Source organism: Triturus cristatus, chromosome 7 (genome assembly GCF_964204655.1).
Source record: "Triturus cristatus chromosome 7, aTriCri1.1, whole genome shotgun sequence".
NCBI classification, from domain to species: Eukaryota; Metazoa; Chordata; class Amphibia; order Caudata; family Salamandridae; genus Triturus; species Triturus cristatus.
Window position 1 is genome coordinate 1253967534 of NC_140590.1, and position 17484 is coordinate 1253985017.

Sequence of the window (17484 nt, forward strand, 5' to 3'; positions counted from 1 at the left end):
TCCCGGAAGCGACGCCACAGACAGGTGCGGTGTGAAAACAGGCACTGGGCCGAGGAAATGGCTTCATTCCGCTTCCGGGCCCCTTCTGAGAAGTAACTGACTCATACGCTTCCTTTGAAATGCGCAGCTTTGGTGGGGTCAGTCCTTTTGCACAAATACGGTAAATTCGGGGGGGGGGGGGGGGCAGCTTAGAAGATTAATGACCACTGGAGGAGGGACTCAAAAGTTACCATTAGGAAAGGGAACCGTACGTATTCGTTTACCTTGAAAAGATGCTCAGCTATTATTTAAGACGCTTTAATGAGGGCTATGTACGCCATAAAAGATCAATATTATTTTTACTAATTATTGTTAATCTTCCGGCTACGTTTTTGTTGCTCTGTTGTTATGTCAGGAGCTTTCCAGGTTACTGCGAGTCAAAAGCGTATGGTGCTCTCTCCCTCTGACTCCAGAGTCCTCCTCAGTCCAGAGTCCCTCAGGGAGCTCATCCGTAATGATAATAAAACAACATAATTTTATTTTTCTGTGACTGGTTTAGGCATGCGTGTAGGGCAGCCCGGGATGAGTGGTAGGCACTTAGAAGTGCGCATGTAAATTTAGACAGACGTCTTAGGCAAGTCAAACAGACATGCGCATTTTTGTTTCTCCAACCCAACTGTGTTTACAGCCGGATTGGAGAAAAGCCGCAGGCTCCCAGGGACTGTCTGCGCGGCAGACCAGCATGAGAGCAGTGGATTGGGTAGAGAGCGCATGTTCCCAGAGACTGCTGAGAAAGCACCAAGGCGGGCGTCCGAGGCAGCGAGAGGAAAGGTACTTAAAAAAATTATTCTTTTCCCGGCCCTGCCCTGCCCCTCCAGCCCCACCCCCCGCCTGGCCGTACGCCTCCCCATTTTCATTTTATGGTGGCCGCCACTGCCAGTCCTAGTGTTGCTGAAGTAAATATGTTCCATACCCAAGGCCACTCCCTGGGGTGGAGGGGGCCATGAAGAATACCATTTCAAGCAATGGCTGGGCGCCGGTTACATCAAGGACTCGGGGCATGGTGACCATTTCAAGCAACTGGATATATAGCATGATACAGGCACAAAGACAGATTTGGGGACTAGCATCTATAATGTTACAATAGGTCGGATAACTTGCATTACCTCCGCGTCCCTCCCTCGCCATCCTTCAATATAAATGAGGCTTCTCTGCCTCCAATCAGGCATCCCCTACCCACAAATAAAAGCTCCTCCCATCCCCCCTTTCCTTATGTACATAAACAAGCTGAACCAGAAACTCAGTTGTTTGATACCGGGAGGGCGGGAGGGAAAATGAAGGATGGCGAGGGAGGTGGACTAGGAGTACTGTCATTACCGGTAAGTAATAAAAGACCATATCAGGCGAGTTCTGCTGGTTCTCATGTACCACATAACCATGTCTAAATAAAAATGTGAGTACAGTGAATAAATATGCAGATGTGCAGAGTGTAATATGCTGCTTATTCTTATTGATCAGTGTGGGGAGGGGCAAGATTAAAGAAAGGCAAAGCCCATTGGGTCACGTTGCCCCTCCCCTCACTCGCAAGTGGTTATAAATAGCATGATGCACTCATTGTACCTGGTATAAGAATTGGGGGTCCAATTTAATTTTTCTAAAACATTATTCTAGAATGGCGTTTGTGAGGCATTAATTAGCATGTTCTCTAGTAAATTACACTCTACCGTTGTAATAACACATTTGCACTCTGGTGATAAATATGTAAATCTGTATCCAATAATTTATTTTTCCAAAATTACATTTATTGGTCCAATATACTTATGCACACATGTGCGGGTAATCTTTCCTTCTTTATGACTGTCCATTTTGGGCCTCAGGAGTTTCAACTATGGCCGCTGGTGTCACCCCCCAAACAAAACAACATTTCTAGAGCCTCCTCTTAATGTCTACAGTGTAGGACTAAGATTCACCCACAGGCTTGGGGTGTTCCCAGTAGATGCACCAGAGAAGGCGTTTGCATGTAAAGTTTGAAGAGCATTAGTAAAGCAGTGTGGGTCCCAAGGACAGGAACGGCAGCTATGCCTCAGGGTAGGGCTGACGCATAATACAGCGCTTTGTGTGCTCTGCAGTACAAACATACCAGGAGATGCTGCAGGGTGAGAATGGGGCTGCATTTTCAGAGCTGTGTGAGCTTCCCCTGCAGGAGGAGCCAATGGCGCGAGGTTGGGATTAAAGAGCATACGCAGGCCCTTGTATAGCTGCAGACGTGGAACTGTAGATATCCAAGTTCCATTTGACTGCTATGCTAAAGCAGTTGTCCAGGTCCTGAATCTTTCCATCCTCTCTCACAGTACACAGAGGCCTCCTGTAAAGTGAATGGTGAACTCACTGCTCCTGTGCAAGAGCAAACCTCTTTTTACACCCTTGATAGTGTCTGCGGCCCTCATTACCAGTTTCCCATATCTTTGTTGGGGAGGTTAGATGGGCTGGAATTTCCGATTGCTGCGCTATCCATGGATCAAAATGCGGGGATTATGAGCTATTTTCCCGAGAATGGGGAATAACATTCAGAGCAGTAATAGCCACTGTAAAACCAGCACAGTGGCTACCAGATGTGGTGTCTCTGGGCTGCTGTTACCTGGTCTGGAGTTTTGCGGACCGAGTAATTCTAGGCCCAGACGCAACAAGAAAGTTGGAATTACCTGGAGCGGTCTCCCTGGGGCTACCGCTCTGAGCCACCTGTTATAAGGGTAGTGCTGCCCCTCCTTTTAAGATTCAAGGACACGAACTCAAATCACGTCCAGTGTCCTAGGCTAGCCCGGCTCAGTTCAAGCCTAAAGAGCTCACTGCCCACGTGTACCCATCAGAACACATTTATTGGGAGGCGGGGGGGACTATGAGTAACACAGCGCATTTTGGGGGGTTTCACGCTACAATTACCCCCCACTAAATCTGGCAGTGACTCTTGAAGGATGGAACTCAGCCGCAGATGGAGTTTATCGAGAGTAGTTCCTATCCAGCCTGTATTCGAGTGTAATCCCTTTACCTAATGCCTCCATCCGCTCGGTCCCATAGCAGTGTGCACTCCTTGCTCTTTCCCAGACAGCCCCTGCTCTCTCCCCTCTTTCAAGCAGTAGACCCTGCTTCTACCCCGCTCTTTCCCGCCGCAGTGCCTGCTCTGCCCTCTGCTCCAGTGTTTCGGAGCTCCTCCTGCCCCTCTGTCGCACTCCTTATGAAGCAACATATCCCCAAATGTAAACGATACGAGCAGCACACACAGAGAGGGAGTTAGCGGGCCTCAGAGTAAACATTGACATTCAGGCAGGCGCCGTGGTAGTCGCCTGTCACCTTTCCAGGAGGCTCTGGCGTGGGTGCCTTCCCTTCTTCCCTCTCGGCAGTTCAAGAGTTCCCACTAGCGCCCCGCCCCCTCCCCGCACGCGCACAGCACGCGATCACCAGGCTGATAAATAATAAAACATGCCCCGCTGCGAAGTAACGACATTTAAGCAGGCGTCCTAGCTGCCGCCTGTCACCGATCCAGGAGGTTCTGGCGTGGGTGCTTTTCCTTCTTCCCTCTCGGCAGTTCAAGAGTTCCCACTAGCGCCCCGCCCCTCCCCACGCACGCACGGCACGCGATCACCAGGCTGATCAATAATGACATTTGAGAAGGCGTCCTAGCTGCCGCCTGTCACCGACCCAGGAGGTTCTGGCGTGGGTGCTTTTCCTTCTTCCCTCTCGGTAGTTAAAAGAGTTCCCACTAGCGCCCGCCCCCTCCCCGCACACGTACTGCACGCGCCCAGGAGGCTGCTAGCGATTAAACATGCCCTCGCTGCGAAGTAATGGCATTCCGGGGGGCCCAGAGTACTCGCCTTTCCTGCAGGGTCTGGTATAGGCTCCTTTCAGGGACAGTTCCGGCACTTCTGGCTGCAGTTGGGGCTGTGGGAGGCCGTGAGAGGCTCGGACACTTATCTGTGCAGGGCAGGCTTCACCTTTGTCCTAGCTGGAGCCACGTCACCGCTTCTCAAGGTCACTGGGAGAGGGCGAAGTTCAAGGATAGTTGGTTGGCCCTGCAGAAGCTGGCGGCTTGTCTTCCGTTCACACAGGGCTACAGGACCGGTGGGTAGCGCTAACAGATTTTGAAAACTAAAAACTGGACAGAACACAAACATTGGAGCAGTAGGGTATAATTCTGCATGGCCTGAGGGACACAGAAGCACTGACTAACATGGGAAAGAGAGACAATATGGCATTAAGGGGAATTATTACTAATTACCCTTAATGCCATTCAGTGGCGGCTTCTCCTTTAAGACGGAGGAGTGTAGCCCCACTGCTCACGAAGCAGTGTAGACGAAAAATTAAAATGATAATAACTGGTTATCATTTAATTTTTGTATGGTCTGGCTAGGGAGGGGCTTGGCTCCACTGACGTCGGGGAGGAGGATTGGTTGTGCACTCTATAAAGTGCGCATGAATGTTTGACCCGCCCTCCCGGGCCGCCAAACATTCATGCGCACTCCGCATGTTCTCCGCCCAGGCTGCATTACAGCCTGCATGGAGAACATGCCCAGGCCCCATTCCCTGGCTCAGCGCAGAACCACTGCGTTCAGACACATCACAACACTGCATTGCAGCATTGTGAATGGCTCAGGGGACCCTGCGTGCTTACCAATAATGACGCTGCATTGCAGAGTTGTGATTGGCTGTGGGGAGCCTGGGTGCTTCCTGGTCCCCGTAAGAGACTCACTCGACGTGGGAGACGCAGCGATGGAGAGAGGTCGCTGATCAGGTAATTGATTTGTTTTTTTAATTCAAAACACCCGACCACCCCTGCCCCACCACCCCCGTACCTTAACAGCCGCCACTGTTAAATGCAACATTTACATACAGGGTCTGATTATGATGTAGCCAGTGTGTTCCGACTCCTGCATAAATCAATGTTTACGCACGGTTTGCAATTACAACTTAAATGGCATTTAACAGATCCAATAATCAGATGCCTTAAATACCTCAAGGCTCGTTAAACCTTGGCAGGTCAAACCTGCCGAAATGTAACAATTTCAATGAGTGCCCTGGAAGGACTACATTGGCACATCCCACAAACCTATAGAAGGCTATAGGTTAGCAAAACAAACAAAAGCTGTGTTTTAGTGATTGCACCCTTTGTTCCACTTCACCAGGCCTTCCTCACCAAAGACATTACAGAGATGGCATGAGTGGATCATTCAGTCTGGTTGCTTTCTGGGACTTTTAGTTTTGCATCTATAAAAGGTAAACACAGAACTGAAAGTGCCAGAAAGCCAGGACTTGATAAGGGTACATAGGGGCCTACGGGATAGAAGGGATGGTGGTGTAGGGATGCACAAGGATCCGTACAAAATATGTGTGCTACAATATGGAACCAGACAGAAAACATAAAATGGCCTCTTTTTAAAACGTGATATAGCATTAAAGTTTTGACAACTTCAATTACATTTCAAATGAGAATATGACAAAGACTTGTTTTCAATAAATCAGCCCTTTCCTTACTCCTGCTCTCCCACAACTTCGGCTAAAGTTAAGGGTGAAACAGTTCACTCGTACCCCCTTGATGATGTAACAGGAGAGGGGACAAGGGAAAGTGGACCTGCAGTGTACTCTTATTTTAAATGTAATGTGCACGCTCACGGCCCTATCCTCAAAACCTAGACATTTTTTTTTTAATCATAACTGCTGTGACGCCGGGACAGACCACAGGAAACCGGGACTGGCCGGGGAAATCCAGGACGTCTGGTCGCCCTGCCGGCGGCAGTCCCATACGGAAAACTTAAAATTCCGCATTTATTCTTTACAAATGACGCGGCGGCGGCGCCTACATTCCTCCCAGCACTGCACCTGTTGGCTGAGAGGAGCCTCTGGCTGAGGTGGAATGTGAGGGGTGAGTTTTCGAGGCCCTCACCTTCATTCCCGGCATTCCTTGGCATACACCTGTTGATCTTCCTCCGACAGCAGGGGCCTGGCCGCCTCCTGACAGTAGGTGGTGCTACTGGCAACTCTGTGAATTCCGCACATTTTAGAAAACTTTTTTTTCTGTCATGATAAAAAAAGCTGAGAGAAAGAATATGTAAAAATGTCAAACCTCAACGGCGAACGCTTTAATTGAGGATTCACTGAAGCGCAGTGAATTTAGACAATTTTACTATGAGTTATATACTGGGAGAGCATGTCTGGTTTCTTTAAATAATTTTTAATTATTTTGCGAGTACGGATGCCACAACGCACACAGTTATTCCCAAAATCTGATAAGGATGTTAATTCAGTGTGTCTCCTATGGTTCAATGGTGCTCCTTTGTATAGATGCCAAACTCTATACAAAAGTCCTGGCCTCCCGCCTTAAAGTAATATTGCCCTTCTTAATTCACCCAGACCAGAGCAGATGTGTAATGGGATGACAGACCCATGATAACACCAGGGCAGCAGTGCATCTGGTTGAAAAGGCCTAACTGAAGGGCATACCTGTGATTCCCAGACATTTGGATGCAGAGAAGGCCTTTGACTGAATGGATTGGTCGGATTCTTCAGCAAATGGGGTTTGGATCACAATTTCTAAAGATGGTGTTTTTGTGTTACTCCAACCCCCCCAGCAAGAATTGCACTAAATGACCTCAAATCTGCTGTGTTTAGGTTGCTATAGGGCACCAGACAGGTGTGTCCCTCTTGCCATGGCTGTTCGTCCTTTTATAGAACCTTGTACCTGCCAGATTCGCCAGGTATTAAACTGGACTCTGGGAAATCTAAAATGACCTTATACGCGGACGATGTGCTACTCAAGCAAAATCCCTAGTGATGCCTCGAAAGGGGCAAATTTGTTGGCGATAGTGCCATGCTGATAGAGAGATTGAGTGAGTGCGCAGTGGATAGATTATGTTCGGAGTTGGACAGGACAATGGGATCGACGTCCTCGCCCATTGGGGCCAGCAGAGATGTGGGAGGAACCGCCATGGATAGTGGTGCTGGGCCTGGAGTCGGCAGTGAACTCGGAGCTGGACCCAATGCGGGTTCAGGAGGTGCACTAGGGTGGCATCTATATAGTTAGCTTCAGCTGTCAATTTCAGGGCAGATCGGAGTTGACGCAAAGCAACACAGTTCCACCTAAGGGCACACAGGTCCTATGCTGAAACAAATTCCTGATCCAGTCTGGAACCTGGGGATATTCTAAAGATGAGACACCTGCAGTTATAAGTATTCATCAGAAAGTATGCGTTCTATGTGCGAATAAAGCTTTCACCAGCTTACTTGCTGATCATTCCACTTGCTGCATTCTGTGTGAGTGGGAAACGTGCTTTGCTGCTGCCATGCTGTACCCGCTGTGTGAGGAAGCAAAGCTTGCAGTGCAGCTGCCTAATCTGCAACTGCCCTGAAATTGGGAAAGCTTGCACCGTTTGCGCCTAAGGTCTGCCCGTTCTATGAAGAAGGGGGTGTTTCCATTGAGGTTAACCCATGTTATGAAAAAACAAATGATATATTGAACGCATTTGTGTCGCATGCCCTATGAACCAGGGACTATGTCACAATATTTTATATAAGGTACCTCCCAGAGGAAGGCACCTCACCTCATAAGGCGCTGAAACGTGCTGACAGAAAAGAGAATCAGGGTCTGTTGTTCTACTGTCCTGTTTTAAATATTGTGGTGGGGAGACATTAGTAAAAAGCATTTTTACTTCACCCACTCACAATTTTAATAAAGGTCTATCAAAGGGACAACATAACTGTGGCTGTAAGGACCATAATTTCACTCAGTTAAGGAATCCACAACTAGGGGATTGTACAGCTAATGAACCTCAATACTTGTGGATGCTTCCCAGTGCTACGTGTGAAACCCACCGATGAAGCATACCGCACTAGGTAGATGAGGGTTCATCACCCTACATGAGTAGATAAATGTATGGTAATTCCAGAATTGGTTTTGCTGCTTCTTAGGGGAGTTTATGTTATGGGGTTTTATATAGTGAAACAATCACTCAAGACGGAGTCTTTAGGAGTTAGTATCTCTCACAGGCAGCAGAGCATGAAAGCAGTACTAGGTAAACAGCCAGTTTAAAGAGATTTCCTGAACATTAAGGGCATTAAGATGGCATTGCTGTGGTCAAGCCTGACATGGACAAATGCATTTGCTACAATTACTTTATGCGGGAAGGGCAGTAAGGGCATCATTCTCTTCAATAGCTTTATTTGATGGAAACATACTTTGGTGACACTGAAGATCTGGTTATCTAAATACAGTTTGGTGTCCCTAGTGATGCCTAAGTCTCTTGCCTTCAGATCAGGCATGGGGCAGTCACCCATACTGGTGAGCCATAAAGAGTTGTCCCCGAAATTCAAATTATGGAAAACCAGGAGGGATTTCAAATTTGGATGGGTTGATCTTGAGGTCGGTTTGTCGTATCCAGTTTAGTGTGAGGTTCATTGAGTTTTGGTGTACGAGCTTTCTACTTCTTATATGATTGTCTGTTTACGGACAGTGTACAAAAGTCCTTCAACACCTCTCTCTCCCTCTTTAGTGTGTTTGCTACATCTGTGGTACCAGTCCCATATGTACGAGTGCATCATGTGATGTTCCTTGCGCTACAGCCACCTTCCCTTTACTTATTCTTTATGTTATGAAAAGTTACGCAGCCGCTAACCTTGTACTTTTATTTTGCTGTTAAGATCTGTTTAAAATTGCGTGGGGGACCCCATGCAGATAGGTGCGGGCCAATATGGGTGACGGAGGACTAGCCAACAGCGGAGCAATTGGTATCTTTTGAACTGTAGCAGGCGCCGGGTTAAGGTGGAACTGCAGAAGCTGACAAAACTCTGCTCGCACCCGGATTGGTTGGGGGGTGTCTAATGGGATTGCGGGGTGCGGCTGCAGGGTGACTGGTCAGCCCAATTTAAGGCAGAGAGGCCTTGGAATTTACTTCTTTTTTCATTAGCTGGAGGCCCTACAACTGTTTCCTGGAATCACGCCCTGGACGTCTTTTTACTGGTTCACCCGGCCCTTACGTCAAGTGTATATGGGGTAGTACTGATGTGGGGTGAGGTGAATGGTAGTTTTAGTGACTTTTTGTACTTTGCATGATGGATTCATGGTTGGCCTCAAAGCAGGTAGACACCTTGGTGCCAGACATTCCATAAATCAGGCAAATTCTGGTTTTGGGTCAATTTTTACTCCGAGGATGGGCAGTGGACCTCTGGTTATCAAGGGGGATTTGGGCTGGAGCTTTTGTGAATGTCCCTATCCCTTTATAGTTATTCAATAGTACTGCCCTGGAGAGGTGGGAAAATGGTCATTGTTCCGGGGGACCAAGTTGTAGCACAGTTACCCAGGCCCATCTCTCAAAAGGTGCCAGGGGGAATCCCTCATTAGGGTTGGCTCTGGCATGGTGGTTTGGGGCTCATCTTTCAAGTTGGTCTGGCAGTAAGGGTCCCGGGGTATTAGCAGGTGTCCCATTCAATTCTCTGGTGCTGGAAGGACTAGCTGGGTGGTCAACCATGACGCTGGGGGAAGAAAATGTTAGGAGAACTGATGTCTAGTTCGCTGTGAAGGATTTAATTTACTGATGTAAATAATGTTGTATTGTCAATTTTATATAAAATGATTGTTTTCTCTCCTGTTTCTAATAAATAGGGCCTGAGCAGTGCTTTCTCAAAACCAATAAGACAGGTCTTTGGCTATTTTTCTTATGTTTTGGGCAGGGGTTTATCATGCAATGAGTCTTCATGTTGGCTCTAACCATCTTATGGCGGGCTCACACCTATAAAAAAAAAAGCTATGTCTCTTGCACCTGAAAAGGCCATGTCTGTCCTGAAAGTAGTGATGAAACACCGTCTTGTTTTCAGGCCTAGTTGATTGTGACCTTTGTTAACGGCCAGTTTCAAGAATATTTAGGCCTCATTAAACTGTATTTTGTCCTGAATACAAGACTCAAAATGTTGCTCTCTCTGCATTGCTGTAGGGCTCGGTTAAGCTGAATATTAAAGGGAGTTGAGGTTGACCTTTGTCAGCACAGATGTACATGTGTCCACCTGACTGTCTCGTGGGCACCAACCCAATATGTAAGTCCTTACACTGGTTCAATAATGTTTTGCTGAAGCAGTGTATTCATTTCAGTTTCTACCAGTTTTTGAATTCTGGATGAGATACCTCTGAAGCATTGAGCTACTTATTTTAGGAAGTTTGTGGAGTCATCAATATGAAAGGCTTCTGTTGTCAACAAAGGGCCTGATTCACAAATTTAAACGTACACTTTTGTGTAAGTTTACGATCAAATGTTTGCTACTCACAAAGGTATTTTACTAGTAGTATCCAGGGCCATTGGAATTATGTGATTGTGCAGCTGCAGCATTTTTCTCATAATTATGGTTTTGTCACATAATATATAATCTGCTGCATAATGTGCAGATTGTAACAAAAAATAAATTTGTTTTCAAGCTCAAGCGGTTCAATGGTTACTAAATGTGCAGTGACGTTTTGCCGCGCAGTGGAATGCCCTTTGCAGAAGTTGACTGGTCACCTTTCTGTTGCCTATTGCTGTATTTTATTTAGATAATAAATTGGCACTAATGAGGCACAACCAATGCCCAGACAGTGATTTACAAGTGAAAAATGACAAAATAATGAAGTGTAACTACTACAAATGTGCTACATTACGCTGCATAATTTGCTGGTACTTGCCGCATAATTTACGCAACCCTGTCACACCATTTGGCCTTGCATTGCCACATAATTTCAGTGGCCTTGGTAGTATCTTTATGAATGCAAAGTCTCCACACTTTAAAAGATAGGACTGTGATATAATTTTATGTACGGCAACTCCGAAGTTGTAAAGATATTACTAGTAAAATATCTTTGTGAATAGCAAAAGACCATACACTTACACAAAAGTGTAATTTTACCTTTATGAACCAGGCCCAAAGACTTTACTCTTAAAATGAGGTCGATATAGATCAGAAACTACACTGGTGTTCTGTATCAGCAGCCACTTCTATGACAATTGCAAAAGTCACCCTGATGCCCAACGGGCAAGTGTAATTTGCGAAACAGTCTATGTATCGAAGAGGACTAAGCCAACCTTAGACACAGATGTTGACATTTGTGGGTTCTAGGACAAACTCAACATCTGTTGTGACATGTATGGTCTCTCCAGTGTCAACCAGGCACAGGATGTTTGCTTTCTGTACTTGAATGTTCAGAACACGTTCTGTTACATAATCTGTTTGGCCTGACCCATACCTCATACCCCATTAGTAACATCAAAGTCTCCATGCTACAGTGTGGAAAGATGAACAGACCCTGCAGGAATTAAAAGTGTATGGAATTGCACATTTTGCTCAGTGAAAACTCTGAACATTCACTTTTCATGACCTCGCTTGACAATAGAACGCAAGTCCATAACTCGCATTCAAATTTCACGAGATACCAACAAGTGGACTGTTAGGAGGACAACATTGACAGCCAAAACCAGTCTCCCACAGAAAAGAAAACTTGCAAAACGAATTGACCACGAAATTCACGGAATTTCACGAATTGTGTATATTTCAAAATGTGTGAAGTTTTTAGGCGTGATAATACTTTGGCACAGGCCTTACAAGAATCTCCTACTTTTCCACATACAGTGTGCTGCCTGAGACGTGAATGCCAATACCGTTCTGATGTGCGTGTATGCACATGTGCCATCAGGAACCTAGGGGGCGGGCCCGTAAACACTGCAGAGCTACTGAAGGATGCTTATGTGATCTCCATCACTCATTGGCTATTTTTTTTTTTGTCCTCATTTGTGACAGATAGTAGGAGCTCAGGTGTGGAGTCACTCAGAAAGTTAATACCCACTCTCTCCCTTTGTGCTATCTCCAGGTCAATGACCTTGTCCAACATTTCGACAGGGTTTCAGGATAACCCTAGTATTCCCTCACTTGTTGGTTTATAAGTCATAATCATTGGACAACAGGATCGCCAATCTTTCCTTACACCAGTTCTTGAAAGATTTCCACCCTTTTAACAAGCTGGCAACAGCGGTCAAGCCTGATGACACGTTGAGACCTGATCACCCAATCCGTGAACATCGGAGGTATAGACTACACCCATTTCATGCATATTTCCCTTCGTGATAGCAATATTAATATGAACAAAAGAGACAACTGTTTCTTTGCAATTTCCTCAAGGACCCATCACCCTCTAAAGTGCTGAAGATCACCAGTGCAAGGCTTACCTTGGTTTCTATACCCAGTATGCCAGATAGAGCCTTACCCACTTCTCGCCAGAACAACTGGATATTGGGACACTGCAGCAATATATGATCTTTATCCCTCTTCTCAAGGCCACTTAAGGCAAATATTCCTCCCTCGACCTCCTAGCTTTATAATTTCTTCAGAGTCCAATAAGCTCTGTGGACTGTAAATAAATGATTCTTACTAAGAGATGCCACGCACACCGATTGTCAGTCCATTCTTCTATAAATCATGTGCTTTCCTCGGAAGCGCAGCGGGCGCGACGATTGCGCGCCGAAGGCGCGCCAAAGGAAAGCCCGTCTGCGCCCGTCCGCGACCGACCGGGACTAGGGGCACCTCATAATACCCAAACTTTCCATTACTCCAGGGCCGACCTTTTGGAGTGCAATAAGAACAATGATCATTTACTTCTATCAAAGGATACACTCCACCAGCTCTGTAAGCATGGTATCCTGAGCCAAGGCTGTCACCTTTCCACTCGTGCAGCATGTTTGGCTCCATCCAATCCACCCCCCAATTCGCTCGCTATCCTTTACCTCAACACCCGTTCCCTTGTCAAGCATCAGATGGACATCTTCCTGTTACTTGACACGGAGAAACCTGACATCCTTCTGCTGGCAGGAACGTGGCTATCTCCTACCTCAGCACCCGATATCATAGCAGCTCTACCACCTGACTACTATATTATCCAGGCAGACCGCGCCAGCGTGAAAGGAGGAGGTGGAGTTGCGGCGATTATCCACTCTAGCCTGGATGTCACTACTCTTACCTGTCTGACACTAGCCAACACAGATAATCTTGTACTAAAAATTGCCACTCCTCACATGACTATAGCATGTGTCCTCTTGTATAGACCGCCCACCTCAATGCCATTGTTTCCCATGGCCTTTAGTGAGCAAGTTGCTAACCTAGCTTTGGATCACGCCAGGGTTATGTTAGTAGGTGATTTCAATTACTGGTACAAAGACCCATCAGAGGGCTCTCAATCGGCGGAACTGACTGACCTTCTGTCTAACCTCAACTTCAAGCAAATGGTGCTCTCCCCCACTCACGATAAAGCACACATATTGGATCAGGTGTGGTCTAATACCACTTGCGTGACCTCCCCGCTAACCTTGCCTTGTCTATGGTCAGACCATCTTATCCTTAAATTTAAGATTTGTGTTACTCACATCAGAACCACTGTGCCAATTGCCGGCAGATTAGCCAGGAATTGGAACGCTATGGATAAGACTGCTTTTTTACAGTCATTAGCTAATGATGTCCCCTCCTTGGACAATGACATAAATCTGTCAGTTTCTTCTCTAACCGACTGGCTACTAGCGGCCAGCAATCTCCATGCCCCGTACAAAAGAATTAAACTTGCACGGCGCACGGATGCCAATAGATGGTTTTCCGCCGACTTGAAAAGCAGGAAACTGACTCTCCGTCATCTTGAGCGCTTGTGGCGCCGTGATTATGACATTGAGGGAAAAATTAAATATACTAGGGCGAGGAAGGAATATATGAATGCCATCTCTGCAGCAAAGGTGGAGTATTTCTCTTCTCGTATTCTAGACTCATCAAACAAATCTAAAGATATCTTCTCTGTCTTTAATGAACTGACCAACTTGGAGAATGTCCGTCCTAAAGTAATCCCCACTCAGTGTCTGTGTGACTCACTGAATTCTTACTTTAGTGACAAAATCACTGACATAAAAACTAGCATTCCCCAATCAAAGACCCCAATCACGACCGGCATGGCAATAAAGACTGGCTCTGCCACCCTTACCAATTTTCAACCCATAACTCATGGCCAGCTCTTGGAATTAATGATGAGAGTCAAATCTGGCTCCCCACTGGATACCTGTCCCCCTCGTATCTTGAAAGAATGCTTTTCCACCTATCCAACCCCTGTTCTTGCCCTTCTAAATGACTCCCTCTTGTCGGGCATAGTCCCGTCCGCTTCCAAAGAAGCCACGGTCATACCTCTATTAAAAAAAACCCGGGGCGGATCCTGGATGTAAGGCAAACTACAGGCCCATCTCCTTATTGCCTTACTTGGCAAAAATTCTAGAGGCACACGTGGCGAAAACTCTCTCTAATTTTTTGGAGGAGTCCTCCTGCTTTGACCCTCATCAGGCTGGATTCCGGCCTGCACACTCTACGGAGGCAGTGGTCACTGCAGTTTTGGACACACTTCGAGACTGCGCAGATAGACATTCTCCCCAGGCCCTGGTGCTTTTGGACCTGTCGGCCGCGTTCGACACGGTTGACCACAACATCCTGGTCGACCGTGTCGGACAGGCCGGCATACAGGGCGTGGCGGCCTGCTGGTTGAGGTCCTTCTTGGAGGATCGCTCCCAAGCGGTGCGTCTGGGGGACTTGATCGGTGTTAAACAGTCCATCCCATGTGGAGTGCCACAGGGTTCCTCCCTGTCACCCCATCTTTTTAACATATACATACTCCCCCTTATACAAACCTTGAGGGACAAACAGGTGAGAGTTTTTAATTATGCAGATGACCTGCAGCTACTCTTCACCATTGATAATTCCGAAAAATCCATGAGTCATTTCCAGTCAACCATGAGGTTTATTAAATCCTGGATGGATCAAAATCAGCTGAAACTAAATCCAGGTAAAACCGAACTGGTACTGACTGGGGACAGTGCTAAGTACTGGGGTCCTCACTATTGGCCTTCAGATCTGGGTCAAGCTCCGCAACCATCACCATCGGCTAAAACGCTTGGAGTCATTGTGGACAGTGACCTTTCACTAAAAGCACAAGTGGGACAAGTGGTCTCCAAATGCTTTTACCAGCTAAAAAAATCAGGAAGGTCAGGCGACTATTAACGCCAGAAGCTATTACCCAGGTTGTGATCGCCACTGTTCTGTCCCATCTGGATTATGCGAATGCCATCTACCTGGGTCTCCCAAACTATTTACTCAAGCGTCTCCAGATGGTGCAGAACTATGCTGCTAGGTTGATCCTGAAGCAACCAAGGTGGCAGGCGGCGACTCCTCTTCTCATCAAGCTGCATTGGCTTCCGGTCATACAACGTTGTTCCTTCAAAGCAGGTTGTATGATCTTTAAGTCACTACACGGCAAAAGCCCTAAATTAATTAATCAATTAATCACCAGATACGTTCCCTCCCGTAACCTACGTTCACTCCACCTAGGTCTTCTCCAGACCCCTCCCTTTAAACTTAAACGTTCTGGTGGACGTAGATTTGCCATATTGGCCCCCTGCCTATGGAACACCTTTCCCCTGGAAATCCGGTCCTGCCAAGATCTCTTACCTTTCCGGAAAGCACTGAAGACCTGGCTTTTTAGACAAGCTTTTTAATCCATATTTTCTACCTTCGATTGTGTTACTGTCAATTTTAGCGCCAAGAAACTAATCAGTGTTAGTGCGCTCAATAAATGATTTAATAACATAACATAACATAACAGATTTTACTGAGCCCCAAAGAATAGACATAGATATTTGCCACAAGTGTGTTCACTTCAGCGTTGGCAGGTCCCTTCCTCAGGTCTCATCTGGCATGGTAAAGGCTTTATCGATGCCTTGCACTAGCATCCAGTACCATTTCGCCACCTCTCTTTTTTGGGGAGCCCATCCTTGTAGCTTTTCTTCCCATTCCAAGTTCCCGTCTCCATCCTTACATAAACCTTGTGCCTAACTCGCCAACAGATAGTACTTAAATTAAGATAACTTATTGCCCATCATTTGGGATAGTTTCCCAGGGCACCAGAGTTCCAGCCTCAATAATCCAGCTTCCACCAAAGGACTTGGTCGACTGTCCTGTAGGAATAACGAAGTTCCGGGTGACATCCCTATGGAGGCAAACTCGCTGTGGTAGGGGATCCCTAGCACCCGCCTGATCTGGACACAAAGCCTACAAGCAGCACACAAGCTCTTCAGCTTGATCTTTAAAAAAATCTTGGTTGGCCAAATGTACATAAAAAATGCATACTCCCGTGCAGCACATTTTTCACCAGGGCTTGAAATAGAGGAGATATCTGTTGGAACCCACCCATTAACTTAGGTTTTTTAGCTGAAAAGCCCAACAATAGAACTGAAATTCTAGGACAGCTAAACCACCTTCAAATTTGTTCCTGCAAAGTTTTTGTCTGTGCAATCTTCACTCCTTTGGCTACATATTTCACCCAGTAATTTTTCAAACCACTCCAATCTAAAAGTTCGCGGAATGGTTTTAAAAATAAAAGCAAATTTAGGGAGCATCGACATTTTTACTATATTGGTTCTACTGATAATTGTGAGAGGGAGACATCCCCATGCTCTCAGCACTTTCTTGGTCTCGGTCATGAGCTTATCGATGTTCAATTTGGGCATTTTTTCCAGCTCCTGTACAACCTGAACCCCCAATTAGCATATTTCTTTCTTTACCAAGGGACCATTGCATTGAGAATTCCAAGTCATTAATTCTGTTTTTGTTGGTTTACCAAATATCCAAAGACCCTCCAAAAAACCCACAAAATGTTCACAATGGCCGGGAACTAACATCTTGGGTATATATCAAGTCATCTGCACTTAAAGCAAACTATTTTTCACCCATCCCTTACACTCGAAAGGAACAATATCCTGCTTTTCCCTAATTATCCCTGCTAAGGGCTCAATATACAGATTAAAAAGGAAGGGGGACAACAGACACCCTTGCTGCGTCCCTCTGCTTATAGAGATCTGTTTAGACATTTTCCCATTTACAACAATTTTTGCCATATCAGTAACTCCCATCAGATTATGTCAACTCATAGATTGTCTTCCCTTGATAAAAACCCCTTTGATCTCCATGAACGAAACCCCCTACCACCTTCTCCAGCCTTTTTAGCTAACAAATTTGTGTCATATAATCACAAAATTGGTCTATGTGATTCACAAAACTCGGGGTCCTTTTTAGGTTTTAAAATAATTCTAATTATACCAATTATAGTTTCATCACAGGATCATGGCAGGGTGAAACCATCTACAAAAAGACCCACTAGTCGATTGGTTAATATCCGAGCTAGTTCATCTTTTAGAGCAATATACAATTTATTTGGTAGGCATCAGGACCTGCTGCTTTCCCTCTCTCTAATGCCTTCATTACCTCCATCCCCTCCTCCAGATAAATTTTCTTGTTTAGACTCTGCTTTAATTCCGAGACAACTATGGGTAAGATGGCCATCCCCGGAGTTGTGCCTCTCATGGTGGATTTTTAAAGGGTAGGGTCAAGTAATATGTTAAAATCCACCCCTATCACTATAGCCGACAATAC

At 46.1% G+C, this 17484-nt stretch overlaps 1 protein-coding gene across 4 annotated transcripts in view; it reads right to left on the minus strand.

Annotated features, from left to right (window-relative positions):
* The window catches only part of HSD3B7 (hydroxy-delta-5-steroid dehydrogenase, 3 beta- and steroid delta-isomerase 7), a 366630-nt gene that overhangs the window by 250337 nt on the left and 98809 nt on the right, over window positions 1-17484 (minus strand). Inside the window, exon 1 of one of the 4 annotated variants that reach the window (XM_085618732.1) lies at window positions 3849-3977. The exons of the other annotated variants lie outside the window; for them this stretch is intronic. The gene's annotated coding sequence lies outside the window, so the exon portion shown is untranslated. Of the gene's footprint in view, window positions 1-3848; window positions 3978-17484 lie in introns of those variants that run through there. 4 annotated transcript variants of the gene reach the window in all.